This window comes from Halichoerus grypus, chromosome 3 (assembly GCF_964656455.1).
Source record: "Halichoerus grypus chromosome 3, mHalGry1.hap1.1, whole genome shotgun sequence".
NCBI classification, from domain to species: Eukaryota; Metazoa; Chordata; class Mammalia; order Carnivora; family Phocidae; genus Halichoerus; species Halichoerus grypus.
In genome coordinates this window covers 197001451-197026133 of record NC_135714.1, presented here as the reverse complement: position 1 = coordinate 197026133, position 24683 = coordinate 197001451, and the positions used below count along the sequence as shown (strand labels likewise).

At 34.9% G+C, this 24683-nt stretch overlaps 2 long non-coding RNA genes across 4 annotated transcripts in view; one reads left to right on the top strand and one right to left on the bottom strand.

Annotated features, from left to right (window-relative positions):
• LOC118528435 (uncharacterized) overlaps positions 1-24683 on the top strand; it is a 1879419-nt gene that overhangs the window by 18764 nt on the left and 1835972 nt on the right. The window lies entirely within an intron of this gene.
• LOC118528439 (uncharacterized) lies at positions 3613-23637 on the bottom strand. Of its 3 annotated transcripts, none has more exons than XR_004913658.2 (3): positions 23449-23637; positions 20208-20328; positions 3613-4035 (listed from the first exon to the last, which is right to left on the bottom strand). It is a non-coding gene; the product is annotated as an uncharacterized LOC118528439 (long non-coding RNA). The 3 variants fall into 3 exon arrangements; XR_004913660.2 differs by having other exon boundaries at positions 3613-3854; XR_004913659.2 differs by lacking the exon at positions 3613-4035 and adding an exon at positions 5784-6196.

Sequence of the window (24683 nt, the reverse complement as noted above, 5' to 3'; positions counted from 1 at the left end):
CTTATTACAGTATATGCACTCATTGTCTTTTTTTTTTTTTTTTTTCCTCACCATTATTTAAAGAACCAAACATAACCTCTCTCTGTAACTCTGGAGGCCTCTTATCCAAAGTCATTTTCTACTGAATTGAAAGCTTCTCATAGTCAATAATCACTTCATCTATCTTACCTAGTAGTTCAATTATCACATTAAGGTGCTTTATTGTGGGCCATTCTCTTTGATATTTTCTCTCGCTGGTTGAAATCCAACAAGGCCATGAATCACTTACTTATTCCTCCCTTAGACACAGGCAGACCCAGGGTGGATAAGGCAGGTGACCTTAAAGCTGGGCAGTCTTATCAGTTCCACTTAGAGAATAGGGATTGATGTAAACATTGACATCTCTTATTGGATTTCTTAGATAGTTTGGCAAAATTATTCTATTACCCCGAATTCTACAATTCTATTTTTAAAAAAATGTGCAACTCAGAAAGCTAAAGCATGTGATTGGTACTTCAGTATTGACTCTGTTTCACCTCTTAATTGTTTAGATCAGAGGACTCTAGCTCTTTCAATAGCTGGAGGGCATCTCCTTAGTGTTTAATTATCTATGGGGGAGCTGGGAGTAGAAGCTATGGCATATGTCCGTGTTTTTTAGTACTTACATTTAAGTTAGCGCTTTAAATGGATTTTCCTTGGGATTTTTTATTCTTTTCTGCTCGCCCTTTTTTCTCTGACACTTAAATTCAGACAGAGTATGGGGGACAATCCTACTACGCTTTATATCTTTGAAGGATTATTGATTTGGGACACAGTACTAGGGTGGTTTATTTCTAGTAAGGATTATCAGCAATAATAAATGTTATATGACTTTTAAACGCCTTCTTTTGGGTAAGTGAGATAGCCTGATGGCATTAAGTGGACTGAAAGACTGTGTGATAAGGAATTTGAGGCATTATATTAATAAGGCTAGTCTATATTAAAGAGTTAATAAAGGAATAAAGCATGTAATTATGAGGTGAAACTAAGGGTCCAGCAAAGATGGAAGGTCCCATCAATGTACAAGTACAAGTAGGAGTTTGTAGCTTAACCAATTGAATTTTGAATTGGCAACACTTCCCCTTAAGAAATCTTTGCATATTTGCTTGGTAAAATGTGTAAATATACTATTATATATACACTTATATATTCATATAATCATATATAATATTTCACCCTGTAGTCTCCAAATTTTTTGTCATTCAAAACCATTTTATCACAGCAGGTGTTTGCTCTTGATGCTGATAGTCTAAAAATTTCCCAAATCATTCACTCATCTTTCATTCACCTCTTGCTTGTGACTTCCAATATCTACCTCATCCCGTATCAGTGTAGTGGTTCCGATGAAGATAGAGGAAAGCAAAGTCTTAAAGGGGTTCATTCATAACCCTACTTTATCGGCCTGATGTATTGTCTTCCTAAGATAAAAGTGCTGTACATGGAGACTTGTATGTATTTTAATCAGACTAGATAATATTTTTGAAGATAAAACATTTGGCAATGGATTATTTTAATTTAAAATCAGAGTACAATGATTTTTTTTTCTGGTTACGTACCAAAAGTAATATTTTCCTATGTGACTGACAATTTCTGTTATGTTCAAAAAACTTCCAAGATTTAGAAAGAATTAGGAGTTCAGTAACTTGTATTTGAAGTAACTATGGAATAATCATAGTAATGCAGATTAAGTTCATATAAAATTTCAGATTTTATCCAGTTTTCATTATTATCTCTCATTACATTTTATTTGTATTTCTAAGAAGATGCAAAACTACCAATTTGGATTTCATCTTTTTATAGCTTTAGGACACCACCTGGTACAGTTTTCATCACGACTGAAGTAGCTCAAAGTTAACTATTCAGAAATAAATATTAGAAGGTCTGTGATTCCCAGAAGAAAAAATAAGCATCCCAAATCATTAGTTTGTTTATAAATATACTCACATAAGATTTCAATAAATTAGAGGTTGACAGGAGGAAAACCCTTCTAAAGATTTTCCTTTACCAGAAAGTATAATTCACTTCAGAACAATGCAAATAAATCACAAGTTATAATATTTAAGGTTTTTTTTTTTAAAGTTAGCCTCCTTTTGAATAAAGCATTCATCTACAAAGTCCGTAGTCCCTAAAAAGGTATTATTCATTGGTTCTTTAATTTAGTGATACCGTAATTCTTCATTCAGTGTTTTCTCTGTGCCAGTACATTTTTAGGCACGTGGCACTAAACCAGAGAGAGATTTATCCTATCAATGTTACCTCTGGTTGTGGAGACTCTTTATACAAATGCATAAAAAAGGAGACTATCCCTAGTAACAAGCACTGCAAAGGGTCTTGAATTAGGGCAAAGTTCACAGGTGACTGGCTGGTAATTTTGTATTGGTTCATCAGAAAAGCATCTGCTAAGGAGATAATATGATGCAGCGACTGGAAATATGAAAACTTGCCACTTAGGAAGATTGAAAAGAAAGGAATCCAGGAAGAGCTTTTAATGGGCCCTGTGGTGGTTATCGGGGGTGGGGATGAATTACATATTACTTTCAGTTTAGGTCTGACATTAATGAGGATAAAAATAGTCAGAAATCAGATAAGTGAGTATGTAGACCTGGACGGTAAATTGTTGAAACAGTTAACACCATTTCCCACTGTTTCCCTATTGAAGACATTGCTAATCAATCATAGAACTACTCTGTTGCAAGGTCTGATGCATCTTCTGAATCTTTTTCAACAGCACAACATTCAAAGAATCAGAACTGGCTCATCAGGAGAAGCAAATACCTCAGTCTTGTTCTTTTGCTCTAAGTAAAGTTGTGGCTCAAAGCTTTTTTTTTGTAAGCCCACCTTCCACAATCTTTCTGTGAATCTCTAGAATCTCTAGAATATAAATTTACTTACCCTTTCAATGTTAGTGTATAATGGTTCTTCACAATTTTCGGTTTATAGTAGAAACATCCAGGGAGTTTTTTTTTAAAAGCTTCTGTGTCCCAGTTTGGACCATTTAAATCAGAATCTGTAGGTGCGGAGCTCAGGCATGGGTATTCCAAAAGTTTCCAAGATGAATTTTAACATGTAGCCAGGAATGAGAACTAGTACCCTACTCTTCTGTCTTATGCTGTTTCCTATTGCCTGGGTGGCTCAGTTGGGTAAGCGGTTAAGTAGCTTCCTTTGGCTCAGGTCATGATCTCTAGATCCCAGGATCAAGCCCCACACTGGCTCCCTGCTCAGCAGGGAGTCTGCTTCTCCCTCTCCCTCTGCCCCTCCCTGCTGCTCATGCTTGCTCTCTCTCTCTCTAATAAATAAAATCTTAAAAAATAAAATAAAATAACAAAAAGCAAAAAGCAAACAAACAAAAAAACAAAAGCCTTCAAATGGCTGTAGCATGACCAAACACCAATGTTTGTTTATTGTTTTTTTGGTAGTATTCTAAAGTGCTTATGCTGGCCTAATGCCCCGTTTCTCTCTAAACTCTTACCAACTTTTCAAATTTATATGTAGACTAGCACTTTCCAATGGAAATATAATGTGAGCCACATATGTAATTTGAGATTTTCTAGTAAGCACGTTAAAAAAGTGTTAAGAAAAAGATTACATTAATTTAATAATTTATTCAATCCATACCTCCAAAATATTATCATTTCAGTATAGTAAGTGGGATGTTTTACAGACTTTTTTTTTTTTTCCACACTTTGTCTTCAAAATCTGGTGCATATTCTACATTCCCCATCCTTGCTGCATTTTCAAGTACTCAATAACCACATCTGGTTGGTGGCTACCAGATTGGAGAGTGCAGTGTAGACTGTTAATCTTGTATTTTGATCTCGATCTCTGCTAATGTGCCACTGGAACATATTAAAATATGAGTGATTTGAAGTCATTCTAGAATTGATTTACTCCACAATAACTTATTTCTGTAATGGTAGGAATTCTGTCTGATTTGGGAACATATCTTGTTCAGACAGGTTTTTGAGCCAGTACACAAAATCATGTCACAGAGAAGATCACCGGTTCTTACAAGCAGTTCTGTGAAAATAAGACACACACACACATTTGTTAGTTGCAAATCAATACAATACTCAGATTTACAGATAGAGAAAACCAACTCAAGCAAACCTCAGAGATCTCAATCAACTCAGGGTGTAATTCTCAAAGGATTGAAAAATTGATTCCCTCCTGATTTTTTTTTTTTTTTTTTTTCCCCTCCTGATTTTTTAAAGACTTTGGCCAACTGGGTGTTCTCTGAAACTGTAGCATCTTACTGCACCCTTCGGGAACTCTCAGTGCCCTCTGAATATATTCTTGCCAAAGAGGAAGAACCTTAATCCTTAAGGGCACTCTTAACTTCTAAGTCCTAAAACCTTATAAGGACTAGTTACAGTCAAATATAAAATAAGAAAACCAAGGAAGTCCCTTTATCCTTTGATTTTACTGAGTATTTGAATAAAGCAAGAAAAAGTGTTCAATTTTATGAGGCAGTTCGTATGTTAGGCTCTTTAATTTTTTCATTTCTTCACATAGTATGAAAGTTGTGGCTATAGTATAAATATATATAATATGCAATTTTAGATAAAACAGAGCTGATGAGTTATAAATTAATAGGAAAATGGTTTATGTACACACGAACTTAATTTGTTTCTATTTCCAGATAATTAGGCAATTTCTTCCTCAGTGCTTTCTATTAACTCTAAATATTTTAAGAATCACTTGGCATATAAAACTTTTTTTTAAAGATTTTATTTATTTATTCGACAGAGAGAGAGAGAGAGAGCACAAGTAGGCAGAGTGGCAGGCAGAGGGAGAGGAAGAAGCAGGCTCTCCGCTGAGCAGGGAGCCGGACGTGGGGCTCGATCCCAGGACCCCAGGATCATGACCTGAGCCGAGGGTAGCCGCTTAACCGACTGAGCCATCTAGGTGCCCCAGCATATAAAACTTGTGAGATTTAATACTAATAGCAAAGATTTTTAATACTAATAGCAAAGGGCGCATCTAAATTTAGTAGAAACAAAATATTTGTGTGCTTATTGGTTTACTTCTTCACATTTGTTTAGCTACTGGAAAACAATTCTATTTCCTTTGCCCAAGTAAATAATATATAGTCATTGATGGTGAGGCACTGCTTTTGGAGGTAACAGGTCAATGTGGTAGACTTTTCTAAGAGACTGAGTTAAGTCTAAGTGGAAATAAATAAAATAGATAAGGAAAAAAACCCCATCAGTTTGTTCTCTATATTGCGCTGTAAGTTAACTAACTAGAATTTAAATAAGAACTTAAAAAAATAAATTTATAAATCACCTAGAAAAAAAAAGGACAAGAAAAAAACCCTGATCATTCCAGATTCAAGATTTGCAATATCCAGCCACCTACAGAACAAAATAAAAGTATTATGATTCATGCATCTATATATATGTTCCCTGGAAATAGACTACAGATATATAAAACTTTCTGTTTGAAAAAAAAAAGTACATTTAGACTCACCCAAGTAACTGTTTCTGAGCCTAGATTTTTATTATCTTTGAAACTGTAATAATAAAATGCTTGTAATACTAGACATTTTAAAGAGAAATTGTTACTGATTTTTTTTTAATTTAATATTTTATCATAAAATTTGAAATACCACACTTGGCCTCAGAAATGGTTGGGGGACTATGCTTTTAAGAACAGAAATGGAAAAGCTTTATTCCTTTTACCTGCATTTTTATAGAGGGAAATCATTGTTACGCTGGTAACTGCTCAGAAAGGCAAAAAAGAGCACTTTAAAAATAAACAGGTACTTTTGAAAATTCTAAAACAATGTAATTTGTTGAAACAAACACAGAGAGACAGCAAATACTAATTATGATCCAGATAAATTTAATATTCAATTTGATCTATAGTACACCAAATAGTCGCAAATAGATTCTATCTTGTCTCTTTAGAATTTTAGAAGAAGGTGTCCTGTCTGTTTTTCAGAGCTTTGTTCTTCTGCCTTTGGGACTAAATCATAAAGTCCAACCAGCACAGCTTTGTTTCCCAAAGGACACAGCAAGCCTTGATAGTATACTCCAGCTGTAATTCCATAGTGACACCAGATTGGCGACTGACGGAAATCTCTTGGGTGAAAGTGACAAAGCTGTAATATTTTCACAATGGACTGACTGATGTCTTTGGAAGGTCTGTCTGATTTCAAAGGACGTTTTATATTTTTCTGTGAAGATGAAAGTGTATTAGACTTTTCTGATGAAAACCATCTGACTGCATACTAAGCATTGCAATAAATAAAATTATAGCGTTTCTTTCCTGAACTAGATATCGCTTGAAGCTGATTAAGAATAGTTTATTTCAAAGTGTAGATCAAGTGCTATTTATTCTTAGTACAAAGTGGATATGAGGTTATCTTTATTTCTATCTGATTAATAGAGAATAAATTATTTAGAAAATAGAATGTGTTGCCCATTCCTGTGAGGAGTGAAGAGTGTATGTATTTTTATGAGAAGATAGATTTATTATTTATGGTTAAAATAATAAATATTTAAGTAGATTATCACATAAAGTATTTTGTTTATATCCAGGTTTGAAGCAAAGCATGTAACATCATTTTAATTTTTTTCTGCTGAGCTCCGTTAGTTTTACTTTTCCATGGAGGATAGCCTGAATTTTTGAAAGTAGCAAACTAGGCAGTTGTGCCAAGACCTACATTAATCTAATCGACATTGATCTAGTTAAATTTTTAAATTTTTGAAAATTCGAAGCTCCAATTATATACTTTAGTTTCTTTCTGTGGTACTTACTTTCAGTAAGATATGATGAGTAATTTTTAAACTATCACATTCATACTTGTTTATATGATATGTATTTTAAGAAGAAAAGAAAACAAAAAACCCCACAATTTTCACTCCAGCATTCTTGGTTCAAATTTTTAACTCAGTAGCTAACGCTCCATGTGTTATTTGAAAACTGAGTTGCTTATTAGAGCTTGCTTAAAGTTTCACTACTTGAAAAAAATATACAAATCATATTAACATGAGTTATGTTTAAATTTGAAGTGTGTATATTGTAGATAGTTTAATATTTTAAAAAAATACTGGTTGCAGCACTTGAAATAGCAAAGTATGATTCTTTGCTTAATTATTTGGTAGACTAAATAACTCTTTTATTTCTCTATTTCCTATACAAAATTAAGATTCAACACAAATTCAGAATTGTCTGGGCTTTTAATGATCAAATTCATCATGCGATGTTTAATTTTAAATAGTTTTAAATAGTGTTCATATTTTTTTAGCATCAGAAATTTCTCTCTCCTTCCTTTGGGTCTCCACTGGATTCCCTCTTAGCAATGGCTTCCTAATGGCTGTCTTGATAAATGAATTGGTATTGTCCAGAGAGTTAAAAATAAAATTGCTTATCCCACAGATTTCACTGAAAGATGTAAACAGTATAGTGTGAAATGGGTTTGACTCAGCAATTTCATTTATGATAGGAAATGAGGCCTACACATGCGTCAAAGGTGACTTTTAAAGGTTCGTCAAAAGATTTGAATTTATGCATTAGAATCTAGTTATGTCATTGCCAGTTTTTATTACAAATAAGTGTTCATTAATGCAGAGGTTCTCAGCAGAGGCTAGTCCTGCACAACCTGGCAGGCACCTGGAAACTTGGGAGGGTATTTTCAGTTGTAGCAATAACCAGGAATCGCTCCTGACATTAGACTAAAGGGGTGAGGAGGCTGGTCATCCTACGGTGCTCATGACAACCCTGTACTGTATCTGTTTCCCATTGCCGCTGTAACAAATTACCACAAGTTTAGTGGCTTCCAGCAACACAAGTCTGGTATTCTGCAGTTATGTGGAAGTCCAGAAGCAGCCTGACCAGTCTAAAATTAGAGTCTTGGCAGGGCTACAGTCCTTTCTAGAGACTCCAGGGGAGAATCTACTTTCCTTGCTTTTTCCAGCTTCCAGAAGAAATCCACCTTCCTTGCTAGAGGCCCCCATCCTCCGTTTTCAAAGCCGGTCATGTTGTATCTCTCTGACCAAGACCCTTTTCTTTTAAGGACCCTTGTGATCGAAACTGCCCACCTGGATAGTCCAGGTTCATTTCTCTATCTCAAGATCCTTCAGCAGCGTCACATTTGCAAAGTCTGTTTTGCCATGTGAGGTAATATATTCACAGGTTTCAGGGATTATTAGGACTTTTTGGCAAGGGTTGGGGATGAGGAGTGGAAGTTCGGAGTCTTCTTTCTATTACATGTACTGAGAAGAGTTTTTCTTATTCAGGAGCTTTGCCCATTGAGGGACACTGCATCGGAGAGCAGTACATGGGGGGCCCCTCAAAGAAGCTGACCACCTTCAATTTTTTGTCGTTGCCATTTGATGCTATTTAAATAATCCTCAGGGTTTGCCCCCTCTGATTTCATATACGTATTTGGTAGCTTCTGCCTAAAAGAAGCTCACGTGCTATCATTGAATGAGGAATCAGGATGACATCAGCAATAGCTCTGAGAGTCTAGATCTACATATGTATATTTATGGATTTCTTTAAGTCTTAAATCCCGACGGGGTGCCTGGGTGGCTCAGTCGTTAAGCATCTGCCTTCGGCTCAGGTCGTGGTCCCAGGGTCCTGGGATCGAGCCCGCATTGGGCTCCCTGCTCGGTGGGAGGCCTGCTTCTCCCTCTCCCACTCCCCCTGCTTGTGTTCCCTCTCTCGCTGTGTCTCTCTCTGTCAAATAAATAAGTAAAATCTTAAAAAAAAAAAAAGTCTTAAATCCCTGAAAAGATCCACTGTAGCCATCCCCTGTCTTCCACAGATACCCTCCTCCTCCTCTCCTTTGAAGCTCCTGTTCTAGGTATGGATTCCTGCTGTTTGTCTTTTAAAAGTATGGAAGGCAACTGAGTGGGGCTAAGGATAGGAAAGGGAGAGGCTACAGATTTGAGGCAGCTATCTTTTATTACTTAATTCCTGGGTGAGGAATTTGAATTCAGTTTACGATAGATATTTTTAAGAACAGTTATCTAGATTTCAAGTTCAACTCTTCGTGATCACCTTGTGATTTTGAAGATTTCTTTTTAAACAGAAAAATGTATACATAATAAAATAAATTATCCTTTTCAGTCTGTTGAGAACTTTATGACTTGGGATTCCAAATAATCCTTATTTTTTTTTTTTAAGATTTCATTTATTTATTTAGCAGAGAGAGAGAGAGATAGCGAGAGCAAGAACACAAGCAGGGGGAGTGGGAGAGGGAGAAGCAGGCTTCCTGCCGAGCTGGGAGCCTGATGCGGGACTCGATCCCAGGACCCCGGGATCACGACCTGAGCCGAAGGCGGCAGACGCTTAATGACTGAGCCACCCAGGCGCCCCATCCCTATTTTTTTTAATTAGCAAAGGATAAAGAAAAAATATTAATGAAAACACCCACTAATATTTTATTAAAGTTAAATTATTTATTGTAAAGGAATGATAAAATCATATTTATATTAACTTGTATATAATAATAATGAAATTTAATATTTGTTTAACAATTCACTATTTTCAAAGATTGTTTTTATTTTATTTTCTATTTTTTGGGGTGGAGGCTCTAAGTACTCAAAGATATTTTAAATGAGTTGTCTCCTATAAGACCTATACTACCACCATAATATAGCTATCAATATTTCTGTTTTACAGATTAGGAAACTAAAGTTCGTAATATTCTTGTCCAATATCAACACATTTAGCTAAAGATGAGGCCAAGTTTGGGACTCTGATTTTGTGGTTCTCTTCTTAGGTAGCACTGCTAGAATGGGACCATTGTGGAACTTTATTTACAAACTGTGGAGTACTCACTGGATGTTATTAGTGGGCCTTGTTTAGTAATCTGAAAACAATTTTGAGTTAACTAGTTTGAATTACTATAGCTACTTATAATGGCATATTTGCTCCTTAAATAAATCCTTAGGCGTTGGTGGTTTTATTTAGTGAGTGATTCAGTGGGCCAAACCTTTAGGTTTAACATTTTTTATATATAAAAATATAATCAGTTACATAACCCTGGTTCCATGGTTATATTGCTGGGGAAAATCAGACCTAACTAAATTAATCCTATGGGAATTCTATTGCATTGATCAGCTTTTAGCTGATGTCCATAAAGAAGGGGAGGAAAGAGGATTCTCCTTAGAGATTACCTGCCTATGTCCCTGTATTCTCTCTTTCTCCTATTTGGATTTTTAAGCAAAAATCCACTTTCTATATTTTAGACACTTAATAGGTTATTTTAGTCCTGACTTTGTACTAATGAATTGAGAAAAAAAAACCTAAATTTTACTAATGTAGTAATTGATTATTAAATATAACTAAAATATAATTATAATTGAAGCTTTGAAACCATCAAGAATTTTAAAATGCAAATACTATGAAATGGTTTGTCTTATCTGCCTATTCACTGATCATTAGCTTTCTGCCCACGATGATTTTTAACTTGTCATTATTGGCTGAAAAATTTAGCCAGGAAAAAAATAGTTCAATGAATGAAATGAAATGAAAATAATTAATTTTAAAGTTTTTCTGCTTTGGTATAATATTTTCAAAAACTTTTTTACTTCTCACTTTGATTTTTTTTTTGCCCCATCAACTTTTCCTTGTACCATCTTTCAGCATAAAACCATTGGACAAAAATATGAGAACATAACTAGTTTATAACATTATTTAAAAGAGAATAAAACAAATTATCTATATATACATTATATACTAATATAAAATGTATAAACTGTATTTTGATGTTTTTCTTATTCTGCTTTGTTTCAGATGTTCATATGTATATTTTTGCTTGCTTTTGTTTGGCGTATCGGAGAGCATAACCGCATGTATTTCTCTACTTATCAGAAGTGAATATTATATAAGTCTTTGAAGATCAGTATCATATTCTTTGTGTTATTTGATTTTCATTAGATTATTCTTCAAAAATGTGCATTTTTAAAGATATTTATTTACTTATTTATTTATTTATTTATTTATTTATTTATTTCAGAGAGAGTGTGCATGTGCGCTTGCCCACAAGAGGGGGGAGGGGCAGTGACAGAGGGAGAAGCTGATGACTTGCTGAGCAGGGAGCCTGATGCGGGGCTCCATCCCAGGACTCTGGGATCATGACCTGGGCTGAAGGCAGACATTTAACCGACTGACCCACCCAGGTGTCCCCAAAATGTGTGTTTTTTAAAAATTATACACATACTAAAGAATGCTACAAGAAATATTTCAGTTTTTTTAATACCTCCAGTTACATTTAGAGTGGTAACACTATTGACAGTCATAAAGTCATGAAATAAAAGGATAATTGTTCAAAGTTAATGAAAGACTAGGAACAAAGTGTCTCCTTTTAGGCAATTCTTAATTTATGGTGCATTTCAAAATACAGGTGTTTTATATAATCCTCCATTTAATCCAAACAACATGTTTATTTTGTCCAGTCACCATTTTTAAAATGTTGGTGACTAGCCTTTGTCTGGTAAGAACTTGTGTGTCTGTACTCCATAGCAATGACCAAGAAAAGGAGGAAAAATGTATTTCAAATCAGTATAGTATTATTGTACTTAATCAAAGGCTAATCATTAGGAAACCAAATACTTCTAGTATGTTTTGTTCAGAAAAAAATTGCTATTTCAGTAAGTATTTCTTAAATTTAAGATATTTACAAATAAATAGTTGCAGCGCTCTTTATGTGTATTTGTGTAATTTTTAATCCTAGAACGTCCAATGGATTTATCATTTCTATAACCAGCTTATGAATGTAAGTGGTAACTTGGAAGATGACATTTGGAAAAATAGACTGCACTACCAGCCCCATGAGGCTCACTGGGCATGAAACGACCACAGGGCACCATGATGGCCTTGTATTATCAAGTAACTGGAGTGAAGCTGATACACCAGCAGTGGCTGGACTTGGGTTCTGGCTCATAAAACAGACCTTTTCATTCTCTGCTGTGTTCTAGTTCACGACAGCTACCATATGTAGAGAACTATGTCCATAAATCTTGGAATATGATTTCTTATAGCTTTTGGATAACTCCTTTATGAAACCCAGATGGCAAATTGAGGGCAATGTACTTAGTATTTACAACAAGGTTATTTTCATCGTAGTCTACAATATGCGATTAAACATCATTTCAATTAGCTAATCTTTTATGTCATATGCTACATATTACAAACCAAGATTAATACTTGCATAAATACTGCTGTAAGAATATACATTAAATATACAATGCATTTTTATTTTTATGGTGATTTAAAATAAGTAGTAGACATCACTTCCTTGCCTGTTTGATGATTTATTTAGTTATCTAACAAATACTTATTGAGTGCCAAACGTGTAAAAGGCAGGATGTTATTCATTATTTTTAAACCTATTTCCACTTGGAGTGAGCAGATAAAAGCATGGTTTGCTATTTACATACATAAAGATTTATACCTTCTAAAATAAGTTTCTTTGAAGCACAATAGGAAAGGAAGGAAGAATTTATGAAAAGAATCAAAAGGAATGCATATTACTGTTTCTCCTAAATTTCAGCTTCTGAAGACTTTCCCTATGTGGGAAAAAAGTTGCAAGGAAGCCACAGATAATGTCTATTCCCATTTCAGGACTCTACTTTCTACTGACTTCCATTTTCCTCCTATTACAGGTCAAAACCTAAGGTGCTAAGTGAGCGAGAGAGGAGTGAACTGATCTTTGATCACAGGGGTGGTTACTACATTGCCCTTAAAAATCTTTCTGAGCATGTCATCCTTCATCTTTTTGCCTTTCTGGGGATAAGAGCAGAGTTAGAGACACACCAGCTCTCAGGGAGTCTCTGAGTCGCTGGGGAGCTGTCACATCCAGTGGTTTTGTGGAATCTTGTCCTTAGAATACCAATATAGACTATTGGTTTTGGACAGTGAGGTATGGAAGATGAATTTGTCTTAATTGATGGTTAATGATTTTTTCAAAGTGAGCTTTTCTAAACCATTGAAAGACTTTCCCTTCTATCACAGTGACTCTCATAAAACAGTACATCTGATGGAGAGATTCAGTGTTAAACATGGATGCGGATTTTATTTCCTTACTTCAAAAAAGGACTGAGAATAGTTTATCAGACACGTTTCTTGACCTATACAATACTGCGCGCTTCCTCTAACTGAAATAATTTATTTTGCCCTTGGGCCTGAACACTTTAACATTATCCTACTGATTTCATTATCCATTATTTGGAACCACCTGGATGGTGAACACTTGTAATAGTTTTATTCAGTTAATGAGGTTAATTAAGAAATCTTTAACGTGGTAGAAATATATTGTCTTTTAAAGTGTTCATGGAAAGAATTTTTTATATATATCCTCTTCACTTACTAAAATAATCAACATGTATTATGCACTATGCTAAAATTTTTTACATATATGTATATATCTTTTTTCTAGTGCTAATTATGTTACTGTTAAGTTAAATATATTCCCGTAGTTTTGTGGAGGGATTTTCCTGAAATACTGTATAATTTTTTTTCTGATTATGTAAGTAATAGTTTTCTACTTAAAAACACCTTGGAGGGCGCCTGGGTGGCTCAGTTGGTTGGGCGACTGCCTTCGGCTCAGGTCATGATCCTGGAGTCCCTGGATCGAGTCCCGCATCGGGCTCCCTGCTCGGCAGGGGGTCTGCTTCTCCCTCTGACTCTCCCGACCCTCCTGACCCTCCCCCCTCTCATGCTCGCTCGCTCTCTCTCTCTCTCAAATAAATAAAACCTTAAAAAAAAAAAAAGCCATTATTTAAAAAAAAAAATAAAAAACACCTTGGAATATTCAGAAAAATTACAAATAAAAAGAAAGAAATACCAAGTATAATTCTATCAGGGAGAGATAACATTTAATTTTTATCAAGGTAAAATTTTTATTTACTTTGCTAGCATAAATTTATAACCCAGAAGGACTGTATACTTCAATAAGTATTTTACTCAGTTTAATAACGTGTACTCAATAAGGATGATACTCACTTCAATAAGTATTTATTAAATATGCATCATGTACCTTACACAGTGTTTAGTACTGTAAAAATAAAAAGAAGGCGTCAGCTGAGACAGGGACTTCACACTCACGCACTGTGGGAGTTAAGAGAGAAAAGACAAAAGAGATCTACAGAACAATGCAATAGTTAAGAACAATATAATTGGATCATGTATATAAAGTGGAAATCCATATAAAATAACTCCTAATTGAATTTATGTAATTTAAGATTAGTTTAATGATACTTTAAAAGCGCTTTACCAAAAATACTATTTATTCTGGTTGCCTTTAAGAACAGTGCTACATAGGCAGTCTTTCTATAGGTTCAGCCCCATTTTCTTGTCAGCAATAAACATAGCTATTGTCAGGGAAATTTAAAGGGACATTTTCTAAATTTTTCAGCAGGGGACGCTTATGGAAAAGGAAGAGAAAGTGTCTCCTTTAATGTCCTCTAGTCCACTTAATCATTATAGTTATAGCAGTTATAGGATCACAGCGTTAGAAGTGTTCATAATTATTCCAAACCCTCTACTTCAGAAATGAGCCAGAGGAGGCTCAGAAATGTTACCTTACTGCATCTTATCCTTTCAGAATCATGGTCCTGTAGTAATATGACTGTGATCTTTGAGATTGTAAACTCCGTGAGAACAGGAACTCTTTTGGCTGGTTCAGTGTATACTATTGGCCAAAATAGTACCCCTATGTGCTCAATGAAGTAAATGAATATAATCACACCTCTGTAAAACTATACTCATTGCTTTAATGTCTAATATCTTTATGTATTAGTGCATTAATTTGTTTGGCATATACTTTTAGAAGGTCTACTCATTGCTAAAAACCCGGTTGCTTCTGGAATGGCAAGAATAAAATACACATTCTTTCTTTATGTATAACCCAGAGCCATCTGATTTGCGAAGAGTTTGGGTACAAAAGAATTTGCAAATTCCATGCATACAGCAAGGCTCTAAGATGTCTTTTTCATATCTGTCTTTGCTATATATTAATCCTGGGAGAATCTTTTGCCATCAACTTCATGTTATTCTTTCCCCATTAAAAATATCTATTAAAAACTATTTTAGTTACAGTATCTATCATTGGCAATATGGATCGTACATAAAAATGGAAAGCCTCCCCCACCTCACCTTTGCCAAAAGAGAAAATCCTTAACTTTTAGGTTTTGTTTTACTTCCTCATGATAGCCAAAGATGTGTCCTTTGGTATTAAGGGTGAGGAACAGAGAGAGAGAGATTCTGTCTTCTCAGACCTTCTGGCTTTCCCAGAATGTTTCAGCATTATTGATGGACGTCTACTGTGTACTGATCTCTCTGGGTAACCCAGTCATCCACAAATCATCAGAATAGTTGTGGCAATACAGAGACATTGTTTGTTCTCAAAGCCCTTAGCTTACTTTTTTTTTTCAAATCTTCCTCAATATATTTTGTTCCTTTGTTGATTTTTCACTACAAAATGTCATTTCTGACTTTTCTGAAAAAAAACAAAACAAAACAAAAAAAAAGTAGACCCTACGGTATTAGGTGGTATTCTGGTGGTATTCTGTAACTTGCTGATGATTCCTGTATATTGAAAGTCTTTCATTTGGTTTGATCGAAATGCTGTAGAGCACATATAGAGAATTTATGCTGTATAATATAATGTAAAATGATATCTAGTATTAAATATAAGGTAGTGACAGAATGTCCCACAGGAACTGTTTAATCTGTGCATCTCACATTTACAAAGTAATTTTTGAGGAATTCCCATTTTAAGACTTTGAAAGGAGTGTCAACTGGTACCTTATGGCTTAATTCTGGGTGAACCGTAAGAGTGAAAACCATTCTGTACTGTGGTCCTGGAGAGGAGTTCATCTTTGATTGCTTCATGGATGATAACGCAGCCCGTGGCTGCATCGCGAGGAACGTAGTAATCACCTGCTTAGCAGGAACTATGGCACCTGCTTACACCCAAAGCTCTCCTCTTACATATAAAAGAAGAGGATCGAGAGTATCAAAATATTTCAAGAACCTAATATTTTCTTTCTTTTCCCTCAGAGATGTTAAGCCCTCCAAGAGATTGCAGGACCCTTAGAAAATAGAATATGAAACCTCAAAAAGCAAATTTATGAGGAAACTAATATTCCCAGAACTCAGCTCTGTAATGTAATTCTGAGAGCCCACTAATGCTATGCCTTGTCTATGAGTAACACGTTCCTGCCGTACTCCTTTCTACTCTCCTCATCTTTTTCCCTAGAGGAGTATTCTCAGCTGCCAGACTGAAAAGTAAATTCAGAGAAGAGGCTCATACTGAGATACGGATGTCTGATTACAGGACTCTTCTATTAGTATTTTCGTTTAATTAAATAATATGTAGAAAATAATTAGCGCAGCTGTTTTAGGCATTGGGCACTCATTATGGTAGATTTTGGGGGGCAGAATGACCTTTTTGATCATTCCAGCACATACGGAATATGCAAAGTCATTGGAAGACCTTATCTCGTGTATTCCGTTAACTTTGGTTTTGCATAAATGTAATAACAAACATTTTCATCAAAATGCTTTGTTATACTTGATTTTTCCCTGACATTATAAATAAGATATCTACTCGTTCTCTGAGCTATTTAGGTCAGCTTTACCAGAGGCAATGGAATAGATTATCAGTTTTCAAGTAAAAAACAATTTAACAACCCAATTTCTCTCAAGTACACTGCTTTACATAGTAAAATGAAATAAATGTTTTCTCACTGTTGCCCAAATCACACATTTACTTACACTTAATTCTTATATTAGTTGACATTAATCAATTATTCCAGAAAATATCTTAAAGGTTACACTAATTGACCTTTGCAGACTTTATATATATTTTATAACATCTGACCTTAGGACTTAGTGTATTAACAAAGTATTGAGTCTGGATCATATAAAGTAATTTTATATGATCTATGCTTTTAAATGTGCATGAATAGGGTCAAAGCTTTTTTTTTTTTTTTTCCCTTCTGCGTGTCTTCCTCTTTATAGGAACAAAAAGTGCAAGGGTCTGGGTATCCTAGATCCTATTGATTTTGCAGATTTTTATTGATTAGTCTTTTAATCATTTATACTTTTTTTTAAAAAAGATTTATTTATTTATTAGAGAGAGAGCATGAGAGGGGGGAAGGTCAGAGGGAGAAGCAGACTCCCCGCCAAGCAGGGACCCCGATGTGGGACTCGATCCCGGGACTCCAGGATCATGACCTGAGCCGAAGGCAGTCGCTTAACCAACTGAGCCACCCAGGAGCCCCTCATTTATACTTTTTAAATGCCTCAGCATCCAGAAGAAAATGCCCGCTGTAGGCTTTTATATTTTGTCATACCAGTCACAGGAGGAATTTAGTAGAAATTATTTGACTAGGTATGTTTGTGACAGAAGTGAGTAAAGGTAATTCATTTTTTTTTTAAAGATTTTATTTATTTATTTGAGAGAGAGAATGAGATAGAGAGAGCATGAGAGGGGGGAGGGTCAGAGGGAGAAGCAGACTCCCTGCTGAGCAGGGAGCCCGATGTGGGACTCGATCCCAGGACTCCAGGATCATGACCTGAGCCAAAAGCAGTCGCTTAACCAACTGAGCCACCCAGGCGCCCAAAGGTAATTCATTTTTTAAATGTGTCTCCAAATGCCAACATCTGCCCAGGAAAAAACAAAACAAAACAAAACATTTTCCCAATGTTTACATTATTTCTAAAAAACAAAAAGAACAAAACAAAAAAACCAAAAACTTTCTGAATGATTTTAAATTGAATATACTGGTTTCTCCCAAAAGATGTAATTTTACACACATAAAATCTAAATAACAGTAAATGTATTTATAAATGTAGCAAAGTTAATGCTATATGATTAATTACTAACAGACCCTTCATATATACCTATCACCTTGCTAAACTGAGGTAGGTCTACATTTTCAGTGCACACATTCTTTGCTAAAAGGTAAGCTATCTTTGAAAAATAAAGAAAATATCCACTTGGTTATTTTTACAAGAGGATATGACATATTTCAGTCCTGAAAACAGTTAAAATTTTAGTGTGTGCACTGTTACTTCAATCTAGGTGAATTTATAAACTAATGACTGACCTGTACAGATTTTTTAAGTCAAAAAATTGTTTGCCAAATTTGTAAGGATAATAATTACTAGCATAATACATTAAATGTGAAATTCAGTTTTTGAAGCTATATTTCTTCTGTGTTCCTAGAAAAAAAATCATTATCGGGAGTACAGGTACCTTCACATTTCCTATATAACTGAACATACAGTTTTAAAATTACACATTGTAATACAAGATTTAAGTATAAATTGAATAAAATTCTTAAGTTCGTAAAAGAAAAATTAATCAATGAAATGACTGCATGTATTAGTACCATTTAGTTATTTCTAGAAGCAAATTAAAAGATGATGTGAAAATTTCTACCCTTCAACATGTAGATATATGCCCTTGAAATTTATTGGACATAAGGATGAACTGGTAGAACTTCATAAAAATGTGAATTCTTATGATGCCTCACCCCTCTGAGATTCTGATTCAGTAGTATGAGAAGGGGCTCAAAGTTCTCTATCTTAAATAAACAAGGCATATACTAAACAAACCACTCTGAGACATGCTAATATGTGAATAATTTCCTCTTTTTTCCCTCATATGTGAGCTTTTTTTTTTAATTTTTAAAGTCAGATGTATGTCTAATTATTGATATGACATTTATTTTAGAAATTGACCTCTATCAGTGATACTGAAGGAGGTTTTTGTTGCTGTTGTTTTGCTTTTCGATGAGCCGTTGTAAGTATTTGGAAATGATTACCAGCATTTCAAGAACAACACGTATTTCCCAAATAGCTGCTGTTTGTTTGCTACTTTGCTAACCTGTGGAAACCAAAAGCTTAAAATAAAATCTCTGACCTCTAGAGGCGTTTAATCTGGTTAGGAAGTTAAAGCACTTAGATGAAAATGTTAATGAGACTGACTAGAAGATTATAAAATTATATGTTCTAAGATTCTCAGGACCTCATTGGTAAGTGTGATGGACATGAAAAAAAGGAATCAGAAAACATGAATTTGGTTACTCTCTGTGCCTCTTAGAAGTTTTTTGATGTGTGTCTTTAAACATTCACATTGTCCACTTAAACAGTATGAAAATAATTCCTTTTTATAAATCACTAGCTTATAAGAAATGTTTATATAATTTATATTAAAATATGTTATAATTAATTCCATAAATATAAAATATGATTACTAAGAATTTTAAGTGTTAAAAGCTAAAAGATGTTAAAATGCGAAGGTAATCATAGAAGAATATGTGGGAAAATTATTGCACCTGGAGGACCTCAGCAAATAGAGAAGTAGGGAACGCAGGGAATGCACATGTCACAGGTGAAAGTGTAACTCTAGAGAGCCACTTCTGGGAATATTCTCAAAAATAATCTTAATTTTAAAATATAGGTAGAAAGCTCTCCCATATACTATAATTTAAGACATTATTATAATAGCCTATATATTCTTTTTATTGTCAGGATTATTCATTACATATATATTTTTATATAAAATGTAACTAAATTAATAGCAATGGGATATTATATGTGCATAAAGGAATGAATTATGATGACTAAGGGAAACATTACTTTAAAATCCTTGATTCATTACATGGAAATCTCAACTTTAACACTTTCTTAATGTGAAGTTTTATCTTATATTCATATACATTAATTGTATTGAAATAATTTGTAGAGAACATAATCTAGCCTTCATTTCTGCCAATATTTTTCTTGTGAAGAATTCTTGTGCATCTAACAGTCAGTACATTAATTAGCAGATGCTTATCAAATAGACCTCAATGTGAGGTATCTCATTAAAATCTTTATGTGGTGACATAGAAGCATAAGGTAAAGTCCTGATGTTTAAGAAACACAATCTGGCTGTAGGGATAAGATACATACTGTGGTATTTGTATGTCAGTAGAATCACTATACAATTAACATCATCGAAGTTGACCAGAAAAAAAGTTATAGCCACTCAAATGCGACAGAGCTCCTTGTTACTCGGCCAGCTACAGAAAGTGGGGAGACTGAGTCACGAGTGCAAGGTCAGGCAAGGAGGGCATTTCCTTGTGGGCAACTGGTATGAGCAAAATATAAGATAGCAATATTTGAGTAAATAGTATGGACAACATTCTCTTAATTAGGCATCAGAGTCCATGGCTTACCATGAAGAAAGGAGCTCATTTTCTGTGTGAGTCATTCTTTAAATACTAGGGCATTCTTTTTCTTCCCAATTCTGTGTCCTTCTGATCCTTGCACTGATTCTCTAGTTCACTGCCTGTGGTTCTATAACGAAGACATAACATAACATAAAAACGCCTCGTCTTGTTGCTCCCCACCTGCCTACCTACATTGCTCCTTGTTACTTTCTGTACAGTCCCCTTATCCACCTACCACTCTGCCTTCACTGCAGTTTGACAAGCACTGACGCCCAACATAAAATTTCAAAAATTTCCTCCCCACCAGAGAATATCACTGTTAGCAGTTTGCTGCACTGTCTTCCCATTTGATGTAGTGTCTTCTTATATTAAAGCTTAAAATGCTTGTTACTGTTTACTTAAAAATTTTTGAGAATTTTACTCACATAACTAACCTTTGGAAACACGATTTTATTTTATTAAGATTTTATTTATTTGAGAGAGAGGCGAGAGAGGGAGAGAGTAAGAGAGAAGCAGACTCCCTGCTGAGCAGAGAGCCCAATGCGGGGGTCGATCCCAGGACCCTGAGATCATGACCTGGACTGAAGGCAGATGCTTAAGCGACTGAGCCACCCAGGTGCCCCATGAAACAGGATTTTAATGGCTGTGTGGTATTCTGTGCTATGGATGAGGTTTCATGAACTTCATTTTCCTAATCTGCAAAATGGGGTTAATAATAACTCACAAGGTTGTTTTAAGAATACAATGAGATGACAGCTAGAAAAAGATTCTAGCACAGTTTTGTAGGCCGTCATCCTTCATTCCCTGGATTTTTATTATATGCTTAAATTTCCAATTGCTGAGCTCTGACATATGTGGAAATAGTCTATGTCTTCCTCCTAGACTTATTGCAAGATGTTTGTCTGAGGCATGCCTAGACCTTGCCAAGCTTATTTGTTCATGAATTGATGCTGTTATATAATTCCAAATTACCATTTTTAGATGCCCCACCCACCCACACATGCCCCACATCTTTCTTTCTGAGTAAAAATTGCTTCTTGTTAGAAGTTATTCTCCAGGCACAATACATCTAGGTATTGTGAGTATGGACATGGAAATGAATTCAGGATGACTTCGTAATTTAAAGCCCAGAAGGGGACGGTGATGATGCTGATGGAAAAATAAAAAAAGACATTGCAAGTAGGGCTCTTCTATTGGAAAGTAAGAAATGTACATAGTGAGAATATGAGGTTGGTTCTGGATCTGTTTTACTTGATATTCTAACAGGTCCTCAAAGTGAAAACATGAAGAATATATTTGGAAATAATCCTAGAGCTGCATGAAGAATGTGTATAATTTAGGAATTACCTATGCTCATGCCATGGTACAAACCATGATAATGTATGATGACGTCTCTAAAACTTGATATGAAAAATGTGATGTGTCTTTCAATATTTACATAGCCAATTATGAATAGTCTTCAATTTGAATCCCATTTTTTTACACTTGCTGCGTGATTCGGTGTAGTACTCATTTTCCTCCTATAGGATGGAGGCAAACCTAAGCCAGTTCTCATGTTTCAAAGAAATTTTGTATAGAGGGTGTCTGTCCCAGGATGTGGGGCACAGTTCACGTGGAGTCTTCTATCAAATACAAATGAGTAAGATTCTGTGAGAACTTACCATGTACCATCTACTCCTCTATTACTATATATGTATTTACTCATTTAATCTTCACAAAAACTCTGTGAGTTATGGGCTGTCATTAGCTTCATTTTACAGATGAGCACTCTAAAGCACAGGGGCATTAATAGATGTACCAACATCCCCACAGATAGTGGCGTGAGACCCTGGCCAGCCTGACTCTGAGCCTGAGAACTGTTACTGATGTGAACATAAGCAGTTTTATGTAGAATGTCTGTGCTAGGAAAATGGAAAAAGAAAGCAACAATTAAAGAAAAATTGGTGTCCTGGGCAATATATTGCCTTGGAAGAATAAAAGAACATTCCTAATGATATGGTCCTAAGGGGAATGATTCTGAGTCCCAAGGAGAACACTAGGCAAAAGAGAAAAATTACCAGAACATTAAGAGCCGTTTGAAAGCTGGATATAAATGAAGCTGCCTAAGGAAAGACAATTTGTTCTTTATAGAGTATCATAATAGTTCCCATTATATGTGTTCTTATACTTCAAATCAATGAAGCAATTGACCACAAGTTTAAAAAATAGCAATAACAATAGTGTAATTATAAGTAGTATCAATAACAATATTTAGTATGAATAATAAATATAAGTAATATTAAATATGCTAAACGTATTTATTATATAATAGGTAATATACTAAATAACATAGACAACTTAGTAGATTACTTGCCTGCATACCTTAAGGGTAGCAAATGTGTCTTCAACTTTTCTTTCATTTGCATGTCACACATGTTACTCATTCTATAGGAGGTGCTTACTAAACACTGTTTGATTTAATATTTGTGTAACATGGTCGTATTTCTTACTATTTTCAAGACTTATGAATGGATTATCGTTTTATTTTGCTTATTTAAGTACTTTATTTTTTAAAGATTTTTTATTTATTTATTTGTCAGAGAGAGAGAACACAAGCGGGGGGAGCTGCAGAGGCAGAGGGAAAAGCAGGCTCCCCATTGAGCAGGGAGCCTGATAATGGGACTCGATCCCAGGACCCTGAGATCATGACCTGACCAAAGGCAGACGCTTAACTGACTGAGCCACCCAGGTGTCCCTTTATAAGTACTTTAATACAATTTTTGTAAATGTTAAAACAAAAACCTTCATATGATTCATTCATTCATTCATTCATTCATTCATTCTTCCATTCATTCCACAAGTACTACCTGCACTAAATTTCATCTTCTGTCACATGCCCAAGGGTGTTAAGAAGCAATTCTGTGCTCTATCTCATTATCCCATTTTGTTCTCCATTCTATCCTTCTTACCAGCTCTTATTTCTTCCGTTCAAAATAGTATTTTCTTAGCACCACGTCCTCTACCAGCTACTGCCTCCATTTCTTTGTTTTTCTTTGCAGTAAAACCCCTTGCATGAGTTCTCTTTAGGCATGATCATCAATTACTCTGCTCTCATTCGCCCATGCAAATCAGATTTTGCCACATCTGTCCATTCACATTGCTTATGTTGGAATCATCAATAACTACCGTATTGCTAAGTCTAAATGTCAGTCCTCAGTCCTCATCTTAACTGACCCATGTCCAAAAGGTGGCCCAGTTGTTTTCTTACCATCTCGTTGGTCAGTCCTGGGTTTCCTTACTTGATTTTCTTTTCCTGACATCTGCATGTTGGAATGGCCCAGGGCTTAGTTCTGGGCACTTTTTTCTATCTTCACTCACTGTACTGGAAATCTTACTAGTCTCGCGAGAGAAATATCTCAGTGATGTAAAAGAAATGATGTGCTGGGTCCAGCTAAGATTGAAAGCAGCAGCTATCTTGTAGGAACAATGACTTGATCCCAAAGGGAGCTTTGGCCAAGAGGGAGTGGTGTGCAGACATAGTTGCCCAGAAGTTGAGAGATTTAGCAAGAGGATAATTTGCTAATCAACCTCATACTTCAGCTTTGGCGTGGAAATGAGTCTGAACTATGAATTAGGGTAAGTGTAACCAGAAGGGAGAGCCTGCTAAATTAAGTGCTCCTGTTCTTCATATTTAAGTTTTTCAAATAAATCTTAACATGGTTTTAGGTCCATAAATTTGGCAAAATCAAATTTATATGTTTATATTTAGGTATATGTAATGTGTGTATATATTTATATATCCATATCTATATATAGAGAGAGGAAGAGAGAGAAGTAATCTGTAGATACAGGTATATTGAGGTAAAAAGTTTAAGTAGAATGTGGTAAGCATTTAATAAATATTTGAACAGTTACTACATGAGTATTTGATAAATTGGATTATTTGGTCTACACCTTATTAATTTCAGTCATTTTTGTAAGTTCTAAAGTGAACGTTTATAGAATTATCTATATAAGACTAACCTAAAGAAAGCATTGTTAACTTCTGCTAGGGCCAAATGCAAGACTTCTGTTATTCCTTTTAGCTACCCTAAATTTTTACTTCTACTAAACACTAATTCATAGTTTAATTAGACCAGATAGACAATTTCCAATACTTGACCTCTTTGAGCTTAATTTAATAATACTCTGTACAACTTCAGGATAATGTAGAAGATGCATGAGAACAGTCATTTCACTGAAAAAGAAGAGGTTCTTTATTTTTATGTGGGAGCAGGTAGTGTTCTTTGTTACTTTCTCTTCAGAATGTTTTACCAAAGTGTTCAAAGTATATAGGATAACTTCATTAGCTTAATTTTCATTCAGATACCTTTATTAAACTACAAATAAAGACAGCTCTTGCAAAAAGTATATGCATACGAAATCTCACCCACTGACAAAGCTATGGGTGGGGACCTGGCATTGTCCCTGTTATTGTCTGTATTTTTTTCAGAATGAGAATAT